General features: G+C 45.4%; 1 pseudogene; it reads left to right on the forward strand.

The window, feature by feature from the left end:
- The first annotated feature begins 4811 nt into the window (after nt 1–4811).
- On the forward strand, nt 4812–8454 carry LOC139703617 (PDZ domain-containing protein 8 pseudogene; annotated as a pseudogene).
- Nucleotides 8455–22146: the final 13692 nt, after the last annotated feature.

A 22146-nucleotide genomic window follows, 5' to 3' on the forward strand; every position in this document is an offset into this window, starting at 1 on the left:
ACCTCACCTCCTGCCAGTCTCCCTCATCTCTGTGGAGGATACTCCTCTGGTCTTCTGATGTCCTCTCTTGCTTGTGACAGTGTATTATATACCCAAGAGTCTGCATTTTGATTTTTCTAAAAAGTTCCATTTTCTGTATTTTAGGTTTACAATGTGATGCTATGAAATACATATAGACAATTAAAGAGTTGCTGTGGTGAAGCAAATCAGCAGACATATCGCAGTCACTTGTGAGAGCAACAGCTGAAATCAAGCCGTTTGGTGAACATTGCTAGCAGTTTGATTTTACCAGCCGGAGCTCCCTCACTGCAGGCCACATCTCTAGACGTGTGGGCTCTGCTCACCTGCTTCTTTTTCCTCTTACAAACATCCCCCGCCTCCTCTCTTCTCCCTGCTCCTCAAAACCTGTTTGGTTCTCTATCTGTGTAGTTGATGTCTCTGCTTTAGATTCCACATAGAAATGAGACCAGGCAGCACTTTCCTTCTGTCTACTCCATTCAGCCTAAAGTCCCCCGGTACTGCGGTCCACCTGGATCATGAGCATCAGATTCTCCTCTTTCAAGGCTGAATATCTCACTGCGCATATGTGCCAGCACAAGGGGAATGGTCACATCCTCTGCTAATGGACACCCAAATAGTCACCATATCCTGGCTGTTTTGAATCATGGGATAGCCTTAGGAGGTGGTGATGTCACCTCCTTAGGGTACAGACACAGAGGAGGGACAGCATAGTCACACACTAGACCCCCTCTTACCTATTGGAATCTCCATGGTGTCTTCACAATGGCCAATCCAGCAGTGGGGGGAGCACCCTGTCTCCACACTCTCCCCAAAATTGTTATGTATTTTCCATGATCATCACCCCAATGGTGGAAATGGAATTCCTGTGATTTCAGCAGATTCAGTCTCTCTTTATTCAGAATTCTTCCTTTTGTTCACCATCCAGGGGAAAAATGTGAGGATTTCATGCCCTGAGTGCTGTCTACCTCTCCTGACTTATCCCTTCTACTACTTCTTTAGCAATATCTTTGCTTGATTTTTTTTATCCTTCTGTTTTTCAGTGCTGGGGATCAAAGCCAGGGCCTTGTGCATGTCAGGCAAGAGCTGTACCACGGAGCTACAACCCAGCTGTTCTGTGGTCCAACTACAGTTAAGCACTAAAGTTAAATGCTTTGCTTCTTTAGTGGTCAGGTTTCTTGTTTTGTGATAGCAGAAGATCTGGTTCTTTGCATTGTTGGCAAAATCCATTAAAATATTTTCCTTATTTAAACCAGATATTAATTCATTTCTGCTCAGATCAGTTGAGCAGACAGACTGGAAATGTAAATGGATGTGGAGTTGTTTCTGGACTGGGGGCCTGAGGCGTATGTTGCACCAGGGGGACATGGGGCTTAGGCACATGTGATGAACTTCATTTGACAGATACCTTCTCTTAGTAAAAAAGAGAAAAACCTGAACAGGACTTTGCAGCCAGAGTGAGGTGTGCTGGGAAAACATCCAGGCCAAGATCATTTAATCTTAATTTCTCCTCAAGTCCAAGATGAGAAACACTGTGTGTGAGCCCTCAGGAATGTCCTGTGCTCTTTGTAATGCAGAAGTGCCCTCAAGGGCTGGAGGACACGGGAAGCACAGCTCTGGGAAAGCTGAGCATGGCACAAGCCGGGTGGACAGCCTCCTCCCTCCATGGGGTGGTGGCCTGGTGGGCAGTATCTGCCATCCGTAGGGTGGGAACTGGTGGGCAGCCTCCTTCCTCAATGGGATGGGGACCTTGTGGGCAGCCTCTTCCCTCTTATGTCCATGGGGTGGGTACCTAGGGAGAGGCCAGCTCTCTGTTTGGGCAGGGCATCGACTGAAGGGAAAATGTCTTGCCCCAGGGGCTCTAGTGAAGGGATGCTGCGCCTCAAGCTACTCTTCCCTGAAACTGTGATGTCCCCAGAACTGTGAATCGGCCACTGAGGGCAGAAGCACAGTTCATCCAGGTTCATCAGATCAGCCAATTTCCTGGGTAAATGTGAGATTGTCACGTTCATGGCTTACCTGTGGAGATACCTTCCTAAACACAATGAGCCAGTGAGACATAAAATGCCGAATAAGACTTACCACATTCTTCTTCTAATTTAGCTGAAAATAAAATAAGAAAAGAGAATTGGCAGACAATACTGATACTGTAACTTTAATATCAAATGATGCTTTTATTAGTCTACATGATAAGTTAAGGCTTTGGTCATATGACATTTGTGGTAGCCAAATATAATATTTTATGACTATTTCAGGTTCTGGCTGGGTCAGTGTACCTAGAGCAGGAAGGTGGGAAGAGGCCACCAGGCTGATGGTGCCTTGTGGTCTCATGACAGTCTGAACGGGGCGGCTCTGCTCTTTTCACAGGAAACTCAGTAGGTTCATTTTGGTTCCCAGGGTCCAGATACTGCCCAGGACAAGAACCTCTTCTCCCAGCTCAGCACCACACCACTGAGGCTGGCCATAGCAACCACAGTGTCTGGAACTCTGTGGAGGTGTTTTGAGGCACATGTCCAACACTGAGAATGACCCTAGGTCACAGCTGACATTATTACAGCCACGTGACAGGTGGAAACTGTACCCCGGGAGGCTAAGCATCTGCACAGTCTTGGAACTTATTAGATATGGAGACATAATTTAAAGTATATTCTGATCCCATTATTCATCTAAAAAGAAAACAAGAGCCAAACTATCACTTACTTCTCTCGCTCTGAGTGAGAGTAAATGAAAGAGTGAGTGAATGAATAAGGAGTTGAAGTTAAAAAAAGAAAACTCGGCTCACACAGAAATTCTCCCTTGTACTGGAACTGTTTTCATTACTAAATACCAAACTATTAGATTTCTAAAAATAATAAAAATGAATGTATTGAGATTTTGAAGATGAAACACCAAAGCTACATTATTATTTCTTGACTCTCTAGAGCTATTTATTTAGATGAGAGCATGTCCCTAATTGGGTTCCTTCTTTTTTCTTTAAGATTGTAGCTGTTCAACATCTAACTTGTTCTCTACCAACAAGAAAAAATATGTTTAGTATTCAATATCTACTTGTGATAACACTTGCACGTGAGAACGTCAATGATTTGCTCATTTTCAAAGCCAATGTTCAAAATTCCATTCCTTGAGCACCTTTACACGTGGCCAGCAGGTGCTGTTTCCAACCACTACCCTCCTTACAGCCTGCCCTCGGTCTCTACGGTCAGATCACCTGGCTCACCTGTCCTCCTCACACCCTTCCCTGGGTTTCTGCAGCCAGATCACCTGGCTCAACAGTATTTCTCACAGCCTGTCCTGGGTCTCTGCAGTGAGATCACCTGGCCAGCAGGTCACCTAGCTCACCTGTCCTCCTCACAGCCTGCCCTGGGTCTCTGCAGTCAGATCACCTGGCTCACCTGTCCTCCTGACAGCCTGTCCTGGGTCTCTGCAGTGAGATCACCAGGCTCACCTGTCCTCCTCACAGGCTGCCCAAGGTCTCTGCAGTGAGCTCACCAGGCTCACCTGTCCTCCTCACAGCCTGCCCTGGGTCTCTGCAGCAGGATCCCTTGGCCACTTCTGGTCTGCACCTGTCACGGGCTCCGCCACACCTTGCTTCAGTTCATGTGCTATCCCCCTTTATCCGTCTATACCTAACAACTTTCATCATCCTACACATACTTATATGTATTTTTTGAAATATGGAAGAAAGATATTGTGGTTGTCTTAAAATACTATTTTAGGTCATTTGGTGTGTCTGCACATAAGGCTTTCTTGCTATAATAAAAGAACATCAAGTGTGGTATATTCTAATATTCCACAATTTATGAGTTAAATGGAGCTGTCACTTACCATTCTCGTCTTCTGTTTTCTCTGTACAAAGCAACAAAACACACAAAAACAATGCTATGTTAGAAAGGGTCCTAGGTTCCTATTCTCAGATAATCTACCCCAGCCAGTGGCATGAAGTGCAGGTCAATAGGAGATCAGTGAACATAAAGGAATGATCATGAACCCTGAAGTTCTGTTAAGTTCAGATGTTGTAAGACAGGTTAGCCCTGGACCAAGAAATTTAAAAGAGCTCAAGTCTCCTTGATATTCTCCTTGGTGTTCTGAAAAATAAAGAGCAAATAAAAGCAAACACAGCACACGCTGCAGAGAAGGCCACTCTTCCTTCTGCTGAGGGCTGTGCACCAGGCACCCTAAGCAGGGTGATCACTGGGACTCACAGGAAGAGGAGAGGGGTCCCACCTTCCACAGGTGCAGAGCTGCATGCAGTGGAAGTCCAGTGTCCACACAGCTCAGGGCCTGGAGGACACTCAGACCCCTCCCTTAGCTAGAAAGGGCCAGCATTATGGGGGAGCAGAGTGCACTTGGAAATGACCACAAAAGGGCATCTCCTGGGAAAGAGGACAAGTAGCAAGTGCAAAGTCCTGGAGGGCACTGGCTCACTAGACAAACACCCCCTGGAAGAACAAGGTTGAGAGACATCAAAACCCAAGCAAAACAAAGGCGAGTGCAAAGAAAAAAAAGTCGGGCTTGGGGGAGGCGCCGTCCCCGCCTCCTCCCGCCCTCGCCCCGCCGCCGCCGCGGCCGCGGTCTCACCGGCCGCCCCCGGAGAATCTGAGGAGGCGCGGGCCGCTGCAGGCTCAGGCGCCGCAGCGCGCGGGCCCAAGTCCCGGACGAGGCCCAGGGAGCCGCTCGCCCCGACCCCGCCGCCCCATGCCCTCAAGATGGAGGCAGCGGGGGCGGTGGCGTGAAGAAAGCTGCGCTGTGGGCGCGGGAGTAGGGGGCCCGGCGGCCCGGGCGGCGGCGGCGGGATGGGGCTGCTGCTCAGGATCCTGCCGTCGGCCGTGCTGGGCTCCTTCCTCACGCTGCTCACCCAGTTCCTGCTGCTGTACCGCAGACAGCCAGAGCCGCCGCCGGACGAGGCGGCCAGCGCAGGCGACGGCTTCCGCTACACCAAGCCGGTGCCGGGCCTGCCCCTGCGGGAGTACCTCTATGGCGGCGGCGGGGCTGAGGAGCCCTCCAGCGGGGCGCCCGAGGGCGGTGCGACCCCGGCCTCCGAGACCCCCGCCCCGCCGACGCGGGAGACCTGCTACTTTCTCAACGCCACCATCCTGTTCCTGTTCCGGGAGCTGCGGGACACCGCGCTGACTCGCCGCTGGGTCACCAAGAAGATCAAGGTGGAGTTTGAGGAGCTGCTGCAGACCAAGACGGCAGGGCGCCTGCTGGAGGGGCTGAGCCTGCGGGACGTGTTCCTGGGCGAGACGGTGCCCTTCATCAAGACCATCCGGCTCGTGCGGCCCGTGGTAGCGTCGGCCACCGGGGAGCCCCATGGCCCCGAGGGGGAGGCGCTGCCCGCCTCCTGCCCGGAGGAGCTGGCCTTCGAGGCCGAGGTGGAGTACAGCGGGGGCTTCCACCTGGCCATCGACGTGGACCTGGTCTTTGGCAAGTCCGCCTACCTGTTCGTCAAACTGTCCCGAGTGGTGGGGAGGTTGCGCTTCGTCCTCACCCGCGTGCCCTTCACCCACTGGTTCTTCTCCTTCGTGGAGGACCCGCTGATCGACTTCGAGGTGCGCTCCCAGTTTGAAGGGCGGCCCATGCCCCAACTCACCTCCATCATCGTCAACCAGCTCAAGAAAATCATCAAGCGCAAACACACGCTGCCGAATTACAAGATCAGGTTCAAGCCTTTTTTTCCATATCAGACCTTGCAAGAATCTGAAGAAGATGAAGAGTATATCCATATACACCAGTGAGCACTTGCTGAAGGACGTCTTAAAGTTACGTTGTTAGAATGTAGCAGATTACTCATTTTTGGATCCTATGATAGAGAAGCAAATATTCATTGCACACTTGAGTTGAGCAGTGGTGTTTGGGAAGAAAAACAAAGGAGTTCTATTAAGACGGTTGAATTAATAAAAGGGAATTTACAAAGCGTTGGACTTACACTTCGTCTTGTTCAGTCAACTGATGGATATGCTGGGCATGTCATAATTGAAACTGTGGCCCCAAACTCACCTGCTGCAATTGCAGATCTTCAGCGGGGAGATCGACTCATTGCTATTGGAGGTGTAAAAATTACATCGACACTACAGGTGTTGAAGCTTATCAAGCAGGCTGGTGACCGAGTCTTGGTGTACTATGAAAGGCCTGTTGGCCAGAGCAATCAAGGTACTGTTCTGCAAGATAATTTTGGCCAGTTGGAAGAAAACTTTTTGTCAAGCTCATGCCAACCAAGTTATGAAGAGGAAGCTGCAGGACTTGCAGTGGATGCTGAAAATAGAGACCTTGATTCTGAATTTGAAGATTTGGCAAGTGATGTCAGAGTACAAAACGAGTTCAAAGATGAGGCACAGTCATTAAGTCATAGTCCCAAACGTACTCCAACAACACTTTCTATTAAACCTCTTGGCGCTATATCACCAGTTTTAAACCGTAAATTAGTTACAGGAAGTCACCCACTACCACCAAAAATTCCAGCCAAAGAAGGAAATAAACCGCCAGCCCTAAAAACTTCTGAGGTACTAGACCCAGCACAAGTGTCAAAACCCACCCAAGGATCCACTTTCAAACCACCTGTGCCACCACGACCACAATTAAAAGTTCCTTTGCCTTCTGCTGACACCCCAAATCAGGCTGAACCAGACATTCTTTGTTGAAAAGCCAGAGAAGGTGCTTCTTCCTCCTCCTCCTGCAGATAAATCTGAGAAGCAAGCAAAAAATGTGGATCACATAGAAGATGTGACTACATCTAAGCAGTTTATAGCAAAGCAAGAAATGACTAAAGATTTTACTTCAGAAGGTTCTTGCCCTACTAAAGACAGTTCGGATGACCATCAAATGTGGGAGTCATCAGAAATTCTTTATCGGAATAAGCTAGGAAAGTGGACAAAAACCAGAGCATCCTGTTTGTTTGATATAGAAGCCTGCCACAGATACCTGAATATTGCACTGTGGTGCAGGGATCCTTTCAAGTTGGGAGGTCTCATCTGTTTGGGGCACATTAGTTTAAAACTTGAAGAGGTGGCTTTAGGATGCTTAGCTACATCAAACATGGAATACCTTTCAAAATTCAGACTGGAAGCTCCTGCACCTAAGGCCATGGTCACTAGAACTGCTTTAAGGAATCTGAGTATGCAAAAGGGCTTCAATGACAAATTTTGCTATGGTGACATTACTATTCACTTCAAATATTTGAAGGAAGGAGAACCAGACCACCATGTAGTTACTAATTTAGAGAAAGAAAAAGAACTCCATTTGGTTGAAGAAGTTTCTATCCTGCCTAAAGAGGAGCACTTTGTTGGACAGATGGGTTCATCAGAAAGTAAACATAGTTTCCAGGATACTCAGTTCCAAAACCCAACTTGGTGTGATTACTGTAAAAAAAAAGTTTGGACAAAAGCAGCTTCCCAGTGTATGTTCTGTGCTTATGTTTGCCATAAAAAAATGTCAAGAAAAGTGTCTAGCTGAGACTCCTCTTTGTGGAGCAACTGAGAGACGAATAGACCGAACCCTGAAAAACCTTAGGCTAGAAGGACAGGAACCCCTCTTGGGCCTGGCTCCTCGTGTTGATGCCGAAGCTAACAAGTCAGTTAATAAAACGACAGGTTTGACAAGGCACATTATTAATACAAGCTCTCGTTTGCTAAATTTACGTCAAGTCTCTAAAACTCGCCTTTCTGAACCAGGAACCGATCTCGTAGAACCTTCACCAAAACACACACCCAACACGTCAGACAATGAAGGCAGTGACACAGAGGTCTGTGGTCCAAACAGTCCTTCCAAACGAGGAAGCAGCACAGGAATAAAGTTAGTGAGAAAAGAAGGTGGGCTGGATGACAGTGTTTTTATTGCAGTTAAAGAAATCGGCCGTGATCTGTACAGGGGCTTGCCTACAGAGGAGAGAATCCAGAAGCTGGAGTTTATGCTGGATAAACTACAGAATGAGATTGATCAGGAGTTGGAACACAATAATTCCCTTGTTTCTTTCAGCTGCTTTGGCTAAATCGGGTGAAAGACTACAAGCTCTCACACTTCTTATGATCCACTATAGGGCAGGCATTGAAGATATTGAAACTTTAGAAAGTCTATCATTAGACCAGCACTCCAAAAAAATAAGCAAGTACACAGAAGATACAGAAGAAGACCTTGATAGTGAAATAAGCCAACTGATAGACTCGCAGCCATTCAGCAGTATCTCAGATGACCTATTTGGTCCATCCGAGTCTGTGTAACCAACAGGCTGTGTCAGCTTTCAAATGACTGGGGAAAAGATGCATCTAAAGTACCATGGATACAGCCATGTTTCAGTTCTCTTATAATGCACCTCAGCCTGCTGCTCCAGTTATTTACTTGTATAAGAAAGAACAGGAATGAGTTTGTTTTCCAGTAAAAATATGACCAGCTCATTAATTGGTTGTTTTGGGTTGCATTTATAGCTATGCTTTTTTGGGGTTTATACTGGGAATTTATTTTTACTAATTTATTTTTAACTTTTTCTAATTATGTAAGCTAATTTGTCACATTTATGTATGTGTGGTGTCTCACTGTGTTATTTTTCCTTCAACTTAGTTTTTGAATTAGTGTTAAATAGGATATTGTCCAGACTCTTAATATTTTCATTTCCATCACGGTTATAACAACAGTTTTGCTGCATGCCCAAATTGACAACAGCAATCTTTGAGGGAACAGGTTTTGAATCTTTTTGTTTTGTTTTTTGTTTTGAAGTTTGTCATTTCTACTTGCTTGAGATTTTTGTTACTTTGGGGCTTTGGGGGGCTTTTTCTTTTGTTTTTGCCAAATATAACATGGAAGCAGATGCTGCAGTTTTAGTCTGTTATGCTGATTTAGTAAAATTATTTTTTACATATATTGCTTGCTATCTATGCTTCTGAGATTTTTGTCTAAAGCTTGTGTGCAGCTGAAGTATAGTAGATACACAGTGATGAATCTGAAGGGCTTGCATTGATAAACAAAATAGGGAATAATAGAATACAGTTGGTCAAGAATTTTGTAGAAGATAACAAGATTACTGAAAATTAGTAGCCAGTAGGGTTTTGAAATATTTTTTCAAAATTTCAATTCTTTCCTTTTAAATGGAAGTCCTAAGCATTCATGATTTTTTTTTTTTATCTTCAGTTCTCCCATAGGAAATAAAGCATGTACAAGGATATTTAAAGTTTCAGAGGACTGTTGTTAAATGACTATTGATAATTGGTTTTGTTTTAAAAACATTCTCATGTAGGAGTATGTATTGTGAAGGAGAGGAGTTATGCAAAGTGTATTTATTGCTTCATCTATTTTACAGGCTTAAAGGAATAGTGATCATTCTGAATATTTCTGTAGTGCAGACTGTCATTCTTTTTTTTAGAAAGAAAAAAAAATAGACCATATACATAGGAATTGGAACCAGTTCTCTGAAAATGAAGATCTTCTCTGATACTGGTCCACTTATGGATGCCAGTAACACATCTGAGGGAAAATGTGTAAACTTGACCTCTGTTTGTATACCTTAATAGTTTGGGCCTATTATATGCCTACAAAATAAATATATATATTTTTCCCCTTTAAAAAAAAAAAAAAAGAAAAAAAAGTCCCTGAATACAGAGAAACTGTCAACGTTATGCATGTCTTAGTACAAGTGTCTTAGTACAAGACATGTTCTTAGTACAAGTCAACATGTTCTGCCAAGAAACGAGAGACCCTTGGAGAAGTCAAATGCTGTCTGTGTATGTGGGTTGACAGCTTGTCACATAATACAACACCAGTTATGATTAATAGCAATGAAGAGTTAGAAGAAAAGAAGTGTGAAAATTAATCAAATTCTGGAGTTAGTTTATAAACAGAAGAAATGGTAGAACAAAAACTCATAAGTATACACAATTATCATTTATTCATGAAAATAAACCAATAAAACAAAAAACATATTAAAATTAATAAGAACTTTGAAAATAAAAACATATTTTCAAACCTGATAAAAGTTAGAACAAATGTGTCTCACTGTAACTAATTTAAAATGGAAAAAGTTTGTACAGTGTATAAATGATTATACTACCAAATATGAATTTTAGCTGATAAGTAATTATATAAAGACTAGTTTAGAATATTGATAGTTTATTCTATGGAAATCAATCATGAATATAGTTTTTAGTAGATCAAATATATTTTTCTATGACATTTTTCGCCAAAATGAAAGCAAACACCGCTCACCTCTTTGTTTTTTCAACAACTCTATAAAACAAAAACAAAAACAAAAAATGATAAATAATATGCAAAAATAAACGCACAACTTTCAAAATCAGTCAGGAGAAATTACCCAGGAAGCTTTTCTGCCTAATATCTTCCAAGGTGTCTCAGTAAAGAACTAGCCAGTCGTCTTAGATGGGGATGAGGGCCCGCCCAGGAGATAGGTGCTGGGATTGATCCCAGTGTCCCTAAAGCCCACGTGTAGAGCCTTTGTTGCCAGCCTGGCGCAATGTGGCATGTGGTGGTGGGTCCTTAAGAGGTGGGCCCAGTGAGGTCCTCAGGCCCCCCGGGGTGTGCCCCAATGGGGAATATGGGACAGGCCCCTCCCCTCCTCCGTCACATGGCCACCAGGTGGGTAGTCTTGCCATGAGGTGCTGCTTTGCCACAGGCCAACACAAAGGCAGCTGCCCAAGTGTGGACTGACCCCTCCCAGTCTGTGGGCCTGAAGCATCCTTTTCTGCTGGTAAGGTGACTACTTCGGGAGTCTGAGGAACACGTCAGGAGGCATGGATCTGTTGTGGGCTGAGCCTGGTGGTTACCAGTGACTCCAGAGCAGCTGGACTAGCCCACAGCAGCAGTACCACTCCACCTGGTCTAAGTCTAAGTAAGTCCCATTTGGTTATTGTGCAGAGCTCAGCGTGGAGCAGAGTTCAGCCTGGCTCTCTGCAGGGTGTGCGCAGTGGAGACATGGACAGGGCCAGGGCTCGCAGGCTGAGGCAGGGGTCTAAGGAGACCAGCCTTCCCCGACTGCTGCAAGAAGAAACCCTAGGCTTTGCAGAGTCGTCCCTGAATGCTTTTCATGGATCAGCCTGATGACAACACAAACACCAGCCCCACAAGGTTGAGGGTCCAGCTGGGCCAGAAAGAAACCTACAAAGGCCAGGAAGAGGGAGGCGCTGCCCGAGCATCTGCACCTGCTCTCCTCCCTGTTGCTGGGAAGGCGGCCACAGGCCCAGGAGCAGAGCAACACACTACAGGCCAGCTTTAGTGGAGCTCTGGGTGGCGGCCAAGGCTCAGCTCCAAATCCTATTTTTAGTTTTCATTTTTTGGTACTGAGGATTGAACTCAGGGATGCTTCATCATTGAGCCATTTCTCCAGCATTCTTTATTTTTTATTTCGAGACAGGGACTCACTAAATTGCTTAGTGTCTCTCTAAGTTGCTGAGGCTGGCCTCAAAACTGCAAAACTGCCTCAGCCTCCCCAGTCACTGGGATTACAGGCATGTGCCACCACACCTGGCTGTGTTCTGAATTTTAAATGATGCACCATGTTCCTTTCCTGTATTTTTATGAGTTTACTGCAGCATTTGGCACTTTGATTACACATACTTCTCTGTGTAATCAAAATTTGGTATATTGTGGAGATAATGATCCAACAACATTCAGGAAGAGTGGCATCGACTAGTTAAACAAGAGAAACTCTGTGCATGTATGAAAAAGTAACAACAATCCCCATTATTGTGTATCACTGTGATGCACCAATAAAAAAGAAAAAAAAAAGAGACTCAGAATCTTTTCCTTTCCTCTCTCCTTCAAAATTGCCTGATCTTTTATATTATTATCAATCTTTGCATGAGGGAAAACACATGAATGACTTCTCATATTGTTGCTGGAGTTCACTTTCAAGCCCCAAAGTAGACATTAAAAGATTAAATGTCCAAAACTTCTGTGGTTCATTTCCCCACAGCAGTGTAGACTGTGATCAAAATGAACTGAAAATTACCTACTTGACATGTGAGAGCCAAGAGCTTTAAGGCAGGGTCACTGGCAGAGAAATAGGAGGCCAATTCTTCCAAACTGTGAGTCCACACTGTGATTCAGAGGTCAGAGGCAGGGACCCCCCCCCCCCCAAGCCCCTCCAACAGCATGAGCAGCGCTGCATCCTGAGGGAGCCCAATGTGGCTTGTTGGATGTGTGGGGGTGGTTGTGAGTCACCTATACTGCAGTAGCCTGGGGACACCTTGAAGGCATAGGACCCTCTTCCACCATCTCCCACTGAATATTAATCCTCAGATGCATGATCAAGACCCAAGCAGCCTCTCCAGGCACTCAGCCTCCTGAGGGTCCCTGCAGGGTGCCCTGCACTGTGGCCCTGTCCCTACATGGAGCACAAGGCTCTCTGCCTAGCAGCTGGACCCACTCACCGTGCTGCTCCTTGAGCAAACCTGCAACAGACACAAACAGACCCATCAGTGAGACTTGTTTGCACTGAATCTTCTGAGTGGGTGGCGTGTGATTATATTAGATTGGCTAATTTATATTATATTAATTGGACAAATATTCTAAATGATTAGTCCATTTTTTCTGTTGTTCTATGCACTTCCAGTCTTGGCTTTGTATATTCCCATTTTTGCTGTTTCCTAACAGCCAGAAACCCAAATATGCCTTGACACAAGGAAAGTTCCCATATAAACAACAAACAAACAGACAAAAAGCCCTGTTTTCACAAAGTTTCCTGTGACCCATGGGCAGAGGAGGCTGCCTGGTAATTCTGGGGCGTCTGGGATGCTGACAACCACCCCCCCCAGTCAGCAGCAAGCAACTTCTCAGGAGGGCGCCTCTTCCCTCCCTGGCTTTGCTCCCTTGGATTAGCCCCCTGGCCCTTCCTAAGTCCTGCTGGCAGGGGAGTCACCCTCAACAGGCAGGACTCGCAAACACTAATCCAGCCAACTGAGAAAAGGACTGGACAGAATCACAGACCAACCCTCCAGGAGCCGCTGGGAATGGCTGGCTTCAGCTGTGCTCCAAGTAACTCCCAAGAAACACTCAGAAGTTAGAGGCAGCAGAACAGGTGACCCTAGTGAGTGGCTCTGCTTGGAGAGAAGCTACCCTGGAGAGGGGTGGTGCCTCAGGCAGGCCAGGCCCTGGGTGACAGTGGTCACTGGTAGTCTTGGTGCTCATTGTCAACCGCAGTCTTCCATGAGTCCCCAGGACACACAGAAAGCAGCAGTAGGGCCCTCCCATTGCCATTTCAGGAGGGTATATGACTGTGATAAGCCAGGGTTTCCATCCCAGGACATGCACAGAGCATTTCATCATCCCTGGGCACACTAATGAATACCTCAATAAATAAACTGGTCTCCAAATCTACCAATTTAAGGGTAGACCACAAAAGTTCTAAGCATATATGCTGTTTTTATGAAAGAGCTGATCTTGACCCCCAAACTTCATGTTCTGGTAACTATGCGAGGCGATAAGGTGATGATGGACTAACTCTTCCTTTTTACGGTGTTTCCTGCCAGTTCTCAGTGATGCAGGGGACCCACAGTCCACTCCTGACTTGTGGTGACTAGTGCCCTCTGCTTCCCAGGAACCTGAGCCACCCCTCCCCACACACTTCCCTGTTACTTTTGGCTCTTCTGGCCCGCATCAGCAGAGCACAGGTGACCACCAGGCTGACTTCCAGGAGGACCAGGAACACACACAGCCCCATCGTCCAGGACCAGTCCTTGGGAAACAAGGCACCTGAAACACACAATCATCAGACTGGAGTCCAGCTGGACAGCAGGGGACCTGGCTGTGGGGTGACTCTCCAGGAGCCTTCTCCAGACAGGAGGAGCTCAGAGACTCTGAGCACCCCTGCCCTCTGCTCCACTCCAGGGAATCAGGAATCCTGAAGGTGTTCCTCCTTCACAGCGTGGGGCAGAGACCAGAGGTCATGTAAGGGATTATGAAGATGTTGAGACATGTCCAACATGTTATGATAAATCAACACAGGGTATCATCTAGATTTAATAGTGCTTACGATTATATTTGTGACATGTAATTATTTTATAATAAAATGTTACTAATAGAACACAGTTTTCTCCTTCCATGTGGATCTCCTTTCTCCTTCCTCGCAAGCCCTGATGTGGCCAAGTCTTCTTTACCTGGTTGTTTTCACACATGTATGCACATGAGTGAGCCCAACAACATGTTGCTGAGGGGTAGGGGGAGCTCCTCTGAGGGCAAATGAGGAAGTTTGATCCTTTCAGAGGGTAAATCCAATAGGTCGCATGGACCAAGTCCCAGAGACAAAACCCTTACATGCCCAGGAATCCTTCTGAGAGGAATGACCACTGGTCCTTTAAATAAGCAGCCCTGGCCGGGCCATCCACACCTGTCTGCAATAACCTTCCCTGAAAAGTGGTCCCGAAGACCTCCTCACTCAGGAATTGCACTCATGTCAATAAGATGCTTTCGATCTAATCAATCAATGACTTTTAGTTATTATCAATGATTTTAAGTTCCATATAGAAGCATTTTTACTATTATCTGAAGACACTTTTTTAATTTTCATCTTCCATTTTTTTTGAAGAGAGCTCTAGTATGATTACCTGAGCATTGGTGAGTTTGCCTCTCTCACTTCCCGCTCACAGTGAGCTGCCTCAGCTGCTTTCTTCACTATGAAACTCTAACTGGGAGACTTGGTTAATTTTTCCTTCTTTAATTTTGCTTTACTGAAATTGCAATTAAAAAAAAAAACACCAGAAAATACAACTCTACTGCTCTGATATATGCTTTTGTCACATTCTCCTTTTGAACCTGGAATTTTCTTCCATTATGTCAAACAAATGTGGGTGCTTGAACTGAAGCACCCGAGAAAGGGCATTTTAGTTGATGGGATTCTTAGGAGCCTTCATCAGTGAACAGGCAGTGCCACACCTGAGCTGAGCCCTTGGGAAGTGATGGGGACAGGAGAATTAAGACACAAGTCCCCCTGGGTGCCACACTACCTCAGCCAGTGGGATGCAGTCCACCATGGTGTAAGAGTCAACAGGGGGACTGCAATGCACAGGGGCTGGAGTGGATTCCTGGAGGACAGGTCCCTGCGCTGGGACTTGAAGGACCAGTGGGGAAGCTTGGTGAAGGCTCCCAGAGGACAGGAGTGTGGGGTACCCTGTGGTCGGGGCGGGACAGAGAAAGGAAGGAAGTGCAGAGTTGAAACGGAGGTCATGAGAAGGCAGACGAGAGGAAGAGCCTGTGGACCTGAGTCACTGTCATGCCCTGACTGGGCAGAGGGACAGAGAGCCGCAGGAGAGTAGTCGGGACCAACTCTTGTGGAATGCCCACTCTGGCTCTGTGCTGCCCAGGTGAGTTCCATCAGTCACTCCTCAGCCTTCTCATGGCGCGCACACCATCAGGAGCCCTATTTCTCCTTTGGGAACTGGCAGGGAAGGTCAGTACCCGTCCAAGATCCCAGAGATGGTGGGTAGCACTGCCAGGATTCACATTAATTAGTCGGTGGCAGAACAAAATGTTAAAGTGTTCTGAATGATTTTCTCCTGGGCAATAGTTAAAGAACATCTTGAGGAGAATCTGGGAGATTCTCTCCCATGTTGCATGGGCTTTGAAGGCTTTTGCATATCCGTAAATTCATTTTCATAAGTAAAATCATTTCTTTGCCAATAAATGGGAGCTGAGGATGAGATATGTTTTCACTAAGACTCCTCACATGGAAGTCACAGAGGAATGGACCAGAACCTGGCCCAGGTGACTGCCCAGGTCTTTGCTCGTCACACCTGATCAGCTGCAAGGACAGCGTGGACTGTGGAGGGAACTCACCTGCCAGAGACACATGTGCTTCCTTCTGCTCGCCGAGGAGTGGGTTCCTTACAACACAGGACAAGTTTCCTGTTGACCTCTCGTCCACTGTGATGGATGCCTGCACCTGAAACGTGCCAGGCTCTTCCATTCTCACTGTCTCATAGTCTTGTGTGAAGTGCAGTCCCTGCCTGCCCTTCCACTGCACCTGGGGCTCGGGGTACCACCCCGTGGATGTGCAGGTCAGCCTGATGCCCCAGGCTGTGTCAGGTTCCACGTGAACACGAGGAGCCATGCCCGTGCCTGGAGAGGGAAGGAGGCAGAGAGAGCACACTGTTCCAGAAATGTCCAGCTGTTTCACATGGACCAGTGAAACTGCAATTGCTCGTTAACCTCTGTGAACCTCAACTCTGTGTTTTGTTTGTGTGTTTTGTTTTTGTGACAATGGGGTAAAGTCACACAAAGGGTTTGGAGGAGGAACAGATTAAGACCGCAATTTGGCCTTTACTAGAGTACTTCAGTTCCTACCAGGTCCCTTCCTGCTGTGTTTCTTTCCGTTGTTCCCCTTTGAGAACTACATGTAGTTAGTAAAACCCATTAGTCTATTTGCAGCCAGTGGACACACATGAGCTGGTGGCTTCAGATGTCAGTTGCAAGTTGTCCACATAATTTCTATCACCCTTCTACTATACAACTACCTCAGATTGAACTTCGTATGGCCTTGGGCCAATATGGCAGACACTAGCCACTGTGGCAAAGGAACCTTGAAAGATGTCTATGCACCCCCCTGATTAGTAGCTTCCCCCTCTGAACTGCATCAATGGATATACCTGCTCAGAGGGGGGCTGCCTGTCTCAGTGCCCTTGCTGTTGGGAGTGTCCTAGAGGCTGGCCAGAGTGCTGTCCCTGGACATCATCTGTGTGTCTTGGTCATCACGTTGCCATAGGAACTGGCTCATCCTTCCCTCACTCTCTCTCTCTTCAAGGACAGGGGTGCAAGAGCAGCAGTGACTCATCTCCCAATGTGAAGATGAAGGCTGTACTGGGGGAAGGCTGAGGATCAGGAGTAAACGGAGGTGGACACACACAGTGAGACCCACTCCTCCTGCCTTTGTCCCTCCTCCCAAGATTTGGGATGACAAGCAGCTGTCACTTGTGCATAGTGTTTTGCAGCTTAGTGTGTACTAACACTAACTTATCCAAACCATCACAGTGTCTAACAAAAACTAAAGTAAATTTACTGGTATTAAACAATCACTTTTGTGGGCTGAATCATGTTCCTCAGAGGATATGTTCAAGTCCTAAACCCAGTGCCTGTGAAGGTTGCTGTGAGTGGAAATAGTGCCGTTTTAGATGTAATTCCTAAAAATGAGTCTACATAGGTCGTATTGGAAAGGTGGGACATTCGCACAGAGCCAAGATGGCATGGCGAGATGGAAGCAGATCTTAGAATGGCGTGGTCACAGTGCAGGAAGTGTCTGGAAGTTGGAAGGCACAGGCCTCTCTGTTGGATTACAGGAGGATGACACCTTGAGTTTGGATGTCTTCACCCTGGAAATGTTTTCAGGATATATGTGCATAAAGTTGTCAAGTTAGGAGAAAATTTAGCAGAAAAATCTGTTTTCAACTGGTCAGTAATTCTTTCTCCTAGTCTTCTTTAATTTGGGAAGAATCAATAAGTACCCACCTTTCACTGTGCAAGCGTGAGTTCAGGGGTGCTCATGGCCTGTCCAAAACTGTCACTGAATATAGGGCAAGGACATGGCCTGTCAAGGCACACTGCAGGAAGAGATCTCCTCCTCTTGGGCTCCCTGTGACAGACTGGGTAGTCCTCTCTGAAGGCCAATTGTGAGGATAGCAATGGAGAAACTTATTGCCTGAGATTGTCACAAGGTCCCATGACAAGAGCAGGGGCAAAGCTGTTCAAACTCAGTGTGAGCCTGAAGCCTGGACCCCTCCACACCTGCTCACCCTGGCAGAACTGGCAGTGCTGTGGGCGCAGTGTCTGGGCAGAGCTGGGATCTGACACGAGCTCAGTGCAGGGATCCAAGCAGACAAGAGTGTCATAGGAAGATGGAAACAACCATGTTGGACTGGGGAAGAGCAATTCCTGATGGTCGGTGCATCTGATCTTTCCTGTCTCCTTCCATCTCCTTCTGGATTTTAGAAACTAGAGTGATATCTTAGACTAAGATGTGCTTTTGGGACTCCTCGGAAATATCATGGCTGGGATGGAGCTCAGTGACAGAAAATGTGCCCATGTGCCCAGCATGATTGAGAGCCTGGGTTCAATCCCTAGAAGAAAGGAAAGAAAAAAGAGAGGGAGAAGAAAGGAAAGGAAAGGAGAGAGAGAGAGAGAGAGAGAGAGAGAGAGAGAGAGAGAGAGAGAGAGAGAAGAAGAAGAAGAAGAAGAAGGAGGAGGAGGAGGAGGAGGAGGAGGAGGAGGAGGAGGAAGAGGAGAGGAAGGAAGGAAGGAAGGTGAATGAAAGAATGAGATATACTAGATTCTCTCCTTTCTCCTCTTCTTAATTATGTTGACAAAGAAAAGGGTTGTGACTATATTTCTCTTACAGCCTGAGACCATTGGAATAGACTGGTCAGATGTTTTCTTCCTCTTTAACACTCTTGAAATTCCGTCATAGGATTTGCCTAGACTAAACCTCCACTGTCCACTAAACCCAGTATTTATCCTAGCAAAGTATAGGCAGAACAAAAAAACAGAGTTAACGTTATACAGAATATAAAGAGTTTTCATTCCAGAGAAGTTCACCTGTGACCAACACTTTGAAATGTGCTTCATTGTGGTAGGTGGAGCTTAAAAAGAAACATCTGTAGTCGCCTTCATCTGCAGGATGGATGTTGCGGATCCTCAGGGCCACTTGACCCCTGGTGATGTTCTCCCTCAGGATCTCTGCCCTCCCTTGGTTCTCTGGGTTCTGCTGGTCCTTGTCCTGGGAATTCCTATAGTTATGTACCAGGCCTGATTTGTTTGTATGGCGCCATGTCACCTCCATGTTCTGAGCATCCATGGAAGGGCTGAGGTGACAGGAAAACATGGCCTCTTCTCCCACCATGACAATGATGGGTGAGCTTGGTCCAATCACAAGGAACTGCCCTGAAAGTGATCAAGAAAAATAATAGAGCCTTTGCATAGAGTGTGGCACATAGCCTGAAGCTAATTTTATAGAACATTTTTAGTGCACCTGTATTTTGATGATAATCCATCCAATGAGGTCAGGCAGGGAATTTCACACTTGGATAATCACATGAGCTGAAGAATTTTACACCTGTAGCATCTGTTGTGGTGCTTGTTAAAATTTGAATCCCCAATGGCACCCAAAAGCTCATGTATTAAAGACTTGGTCCCAAGATGGTGGTGCTATAGGGAGGTAACAGAAACTATAGGAGCTGGCACCTAGTTGAAGGGAGTGGTTCTATCCTGTCTTCAGCCTCTTGCTCTCACTCTGCTTTCTTGCTGCCATTAATTGAGTAGCAATTAATGCCCTCTCTGCTGTGGGTCTCTGCCTCACCACCAGCCCATTCAATGGAACTGGCTGACCATGAACTGAAACCTCTGAAACCATGAGTCAAAAAAAAAATCTTCCTTCTCATAAGTTGATTTTCTCAGGCATCTTATAACAGCAAATAAATTAAAAAATGAACTAACTCAGAAAAACAGTAAATAAATTAAAAAATGAACTCAGAAAATAGGTACTGAGAAGGGAGTTATTGCTGTGACTATACCTCAACACATAGTCCAAAATCCTTTGAAATTGGTTGTTGGAAGAAGTTTGGAAAAGGTTGAAAGTTTCTATAGAAGTCCTATAATGTTGAAAGTGGAACTTAATGAAGGACTCTTCTGATAGGAGCTCGGAAGATTGAAATGCCAATAGGCATATGGACAATAAAGACTTCATTCATTAGGCTTTTTTTTTAATGTACATATCTATGTTTATTTTTAATTGACTTTATTTTTTAAATACATGACTGCAGAATGCATTTAAATTCTTATTACACACATAGAGAACAATTTTTTCATATCTCTGTATATAAAGTATGTTCACACCAATTCATGTCTGGGAATGAGCACGCTGTGGGGAATTGGATTAGCAGTCACATCTGTTACATTCCAGAAAATAACCTGTCTAAATTTTACCCATGCTCAGAGACTATGTGTGAGGTTGAGTTTAAATATGATGGAATCATTGATCCAGGAGAGAGAATTTACAGCTCACAGCACTAAGGCAATGACAGGGTATTGTTGGCAGTTTTTAGCCAGGTTCAATTCTGGGAGCCAAAGGCAGAGCAGAAAGATTTGAAAAACTTTCAATTGGGGCAGAAAGGGAACATGTTTAAGTTTGTGACCAAGGAGGATGTGATTGCTGAAGAGATCAGTGTCTATAAAAAAAATACAAGTGCTTCTCATAGGGACACTTGGAAAGATGTCTCCAGGGTATCAAGAATTGTACAGACAACACACAACACAAACTCAATGATGTCAAAGAACAAACTCACTTGAAAGACTGCTTTGAGAAAAGAGGCAGGAATACCCTGTTCCAAAAGGACCATCTAGGAAACCGCTTTCCCCAGGATTCATGTCAGCATGCTCAACTAACTAGGAATTCAGAAGTCACTGCAGCCATAGTCCCAGTGGGTCCAGCTAATGCTTGAGCTGGCAGCAGTTCTTGGCATCGTTTATGGGGTGCTGGTTCTGGAGGAATGGAGAATGCAAAATCTATGGGATCATGGGGGTTTCCACTGAGATTTAAAAGGGAGACCAATAAGCCAGGCTGGGTGGGACAGTCTCAGCTTCCCTGAAGGGTTAATGTGTTAACTGGTGAGAATAAGGAGGGACACCAAAGTTGTTATGTTGACCACAGGAAGTTGGAGATGCCAGGAATTTGGGATGTTAGTCAATAAAAGCACCAGGCAATAAAAAGAATCAGCCCAATACAGTGATCATGTGGGATACAACTGGCAAGGTCACACAGCTTGCCAAGCCCTTTGGACTCCACACACTGCCCCCATGTGCCCTGGATGCCTAAAGGATTTAGGGTTTGCCATCTGGATTTTGATCTTGCTTTGGTCTGATCCCTTCTTTCTCTTGCCCATGTGAAAACCACATAGCTAACAAACCATGCCTAAAAATCTCCTACAAACGAAAATGAAAGAAAGATGATAAACATAGTGAAAGCATGTGAAATATAAAAATCCCTAGACAGTTAGGTACACAGAAGAGAAGTAGAACAAAGATCCAACCTCAACAAAATAAACCCCATTGAAACAGTAAAGTTACCAATATAGTAAAACCTCAAATCCCAGAGATGAATGAGAAGGAAAAACAAAGAATATTTGCAAAAGAAGAAGAAGAAGAAGAAGAAGAAGAAGAAGAAGGAGGAGGAGGAGGAGGAGGAGGAGGAGGAGGAGGAGGAGGAGGAGGAGGAGGAGGAGAAGAAGAAGGAGAAGAAGGAGAAGAAGAAGATGATTTTAAAAGTGCAGGCATAACACATTATTTTTAAAAACTAACCTTGAATTTAAGTAGACTAAATGCTCCAACTAAAAGATAATGACTGAATGGCTATAAAAACAAGACCAACATTTGCTGGCTATAAGAAACTCACTTTAAAAATGAATATGCACAGAAAGTGAAAGACTGGAAAAAAATCTAAAATATCAATTTTTTATTATTTATACATTATAATCATCTTTTTATAAATTATATTATTTTATCGTTCTGGAAATTGGAGGTCAAGTATTTTCTAGAAATTGATGGCTGTCAACCAGATATTTTGCATGTTGTGTGAACATAAGTCAAAGATAAAATAGAAAAGAAAAAGTACCTCCCAAAATAGAATTAAAGACAGAAACTTGAGAATAGCCCTAAGATCTTTAGTTGTCAAAAACAAGAAATAACTGAGGCCTGGAATTGTAGTATGGAATAAGATGTCCTCTCAACAAGTCTCCAGTGTAAAGGAAAGCAGTCTTCCTCCTTCTCACTCACCTGCACCTGGCCAGGGAAGAAGGAGGGAGAGCAAGCATGTCCAGCTGCCCACACAGAAGAACTGCATCCTAGCTGGAAGGTCCCAGTGCCTGTGGGACTGTCACAGAGCACAGTCCTGAGATGCAGTACCTACATCCCTCTCCATAAACAATTGCTAAACAGAAAACCAACTTACAACATCACTGAATACTGGAAATGAAAGTAAAGTGTCATGCAAGTGGACTTTGATCAAGTTGAGTCATTCTTTTACATGTTAAAGGACCGAATAAGGAAAGAGAAGAGATACACAGAAGTCATTATGATATGGTAAAATCCCTCCCAGCACCAAGGAAACGGACTCTAATATCTTTTTCCAGACTTTGATTTTTGTTTTCTGTTTTT

This window comes from Marmota flaviventris, assembly GCF_047511675.1.
Source record: "Marmota flaviventris isolate mMarFla1 chromosome 5 unlocalized genomic scaffold, mMarFla1.hap1 SUPER_5_unloc_1, whole genome shotgun sequence".
Classification (NCBI taxonomy): Eukaryota; Metazoa; Chordata; class Mammalia; order Rodentia; family Sciuridae; genus Marmota; species Marmota flaviventris.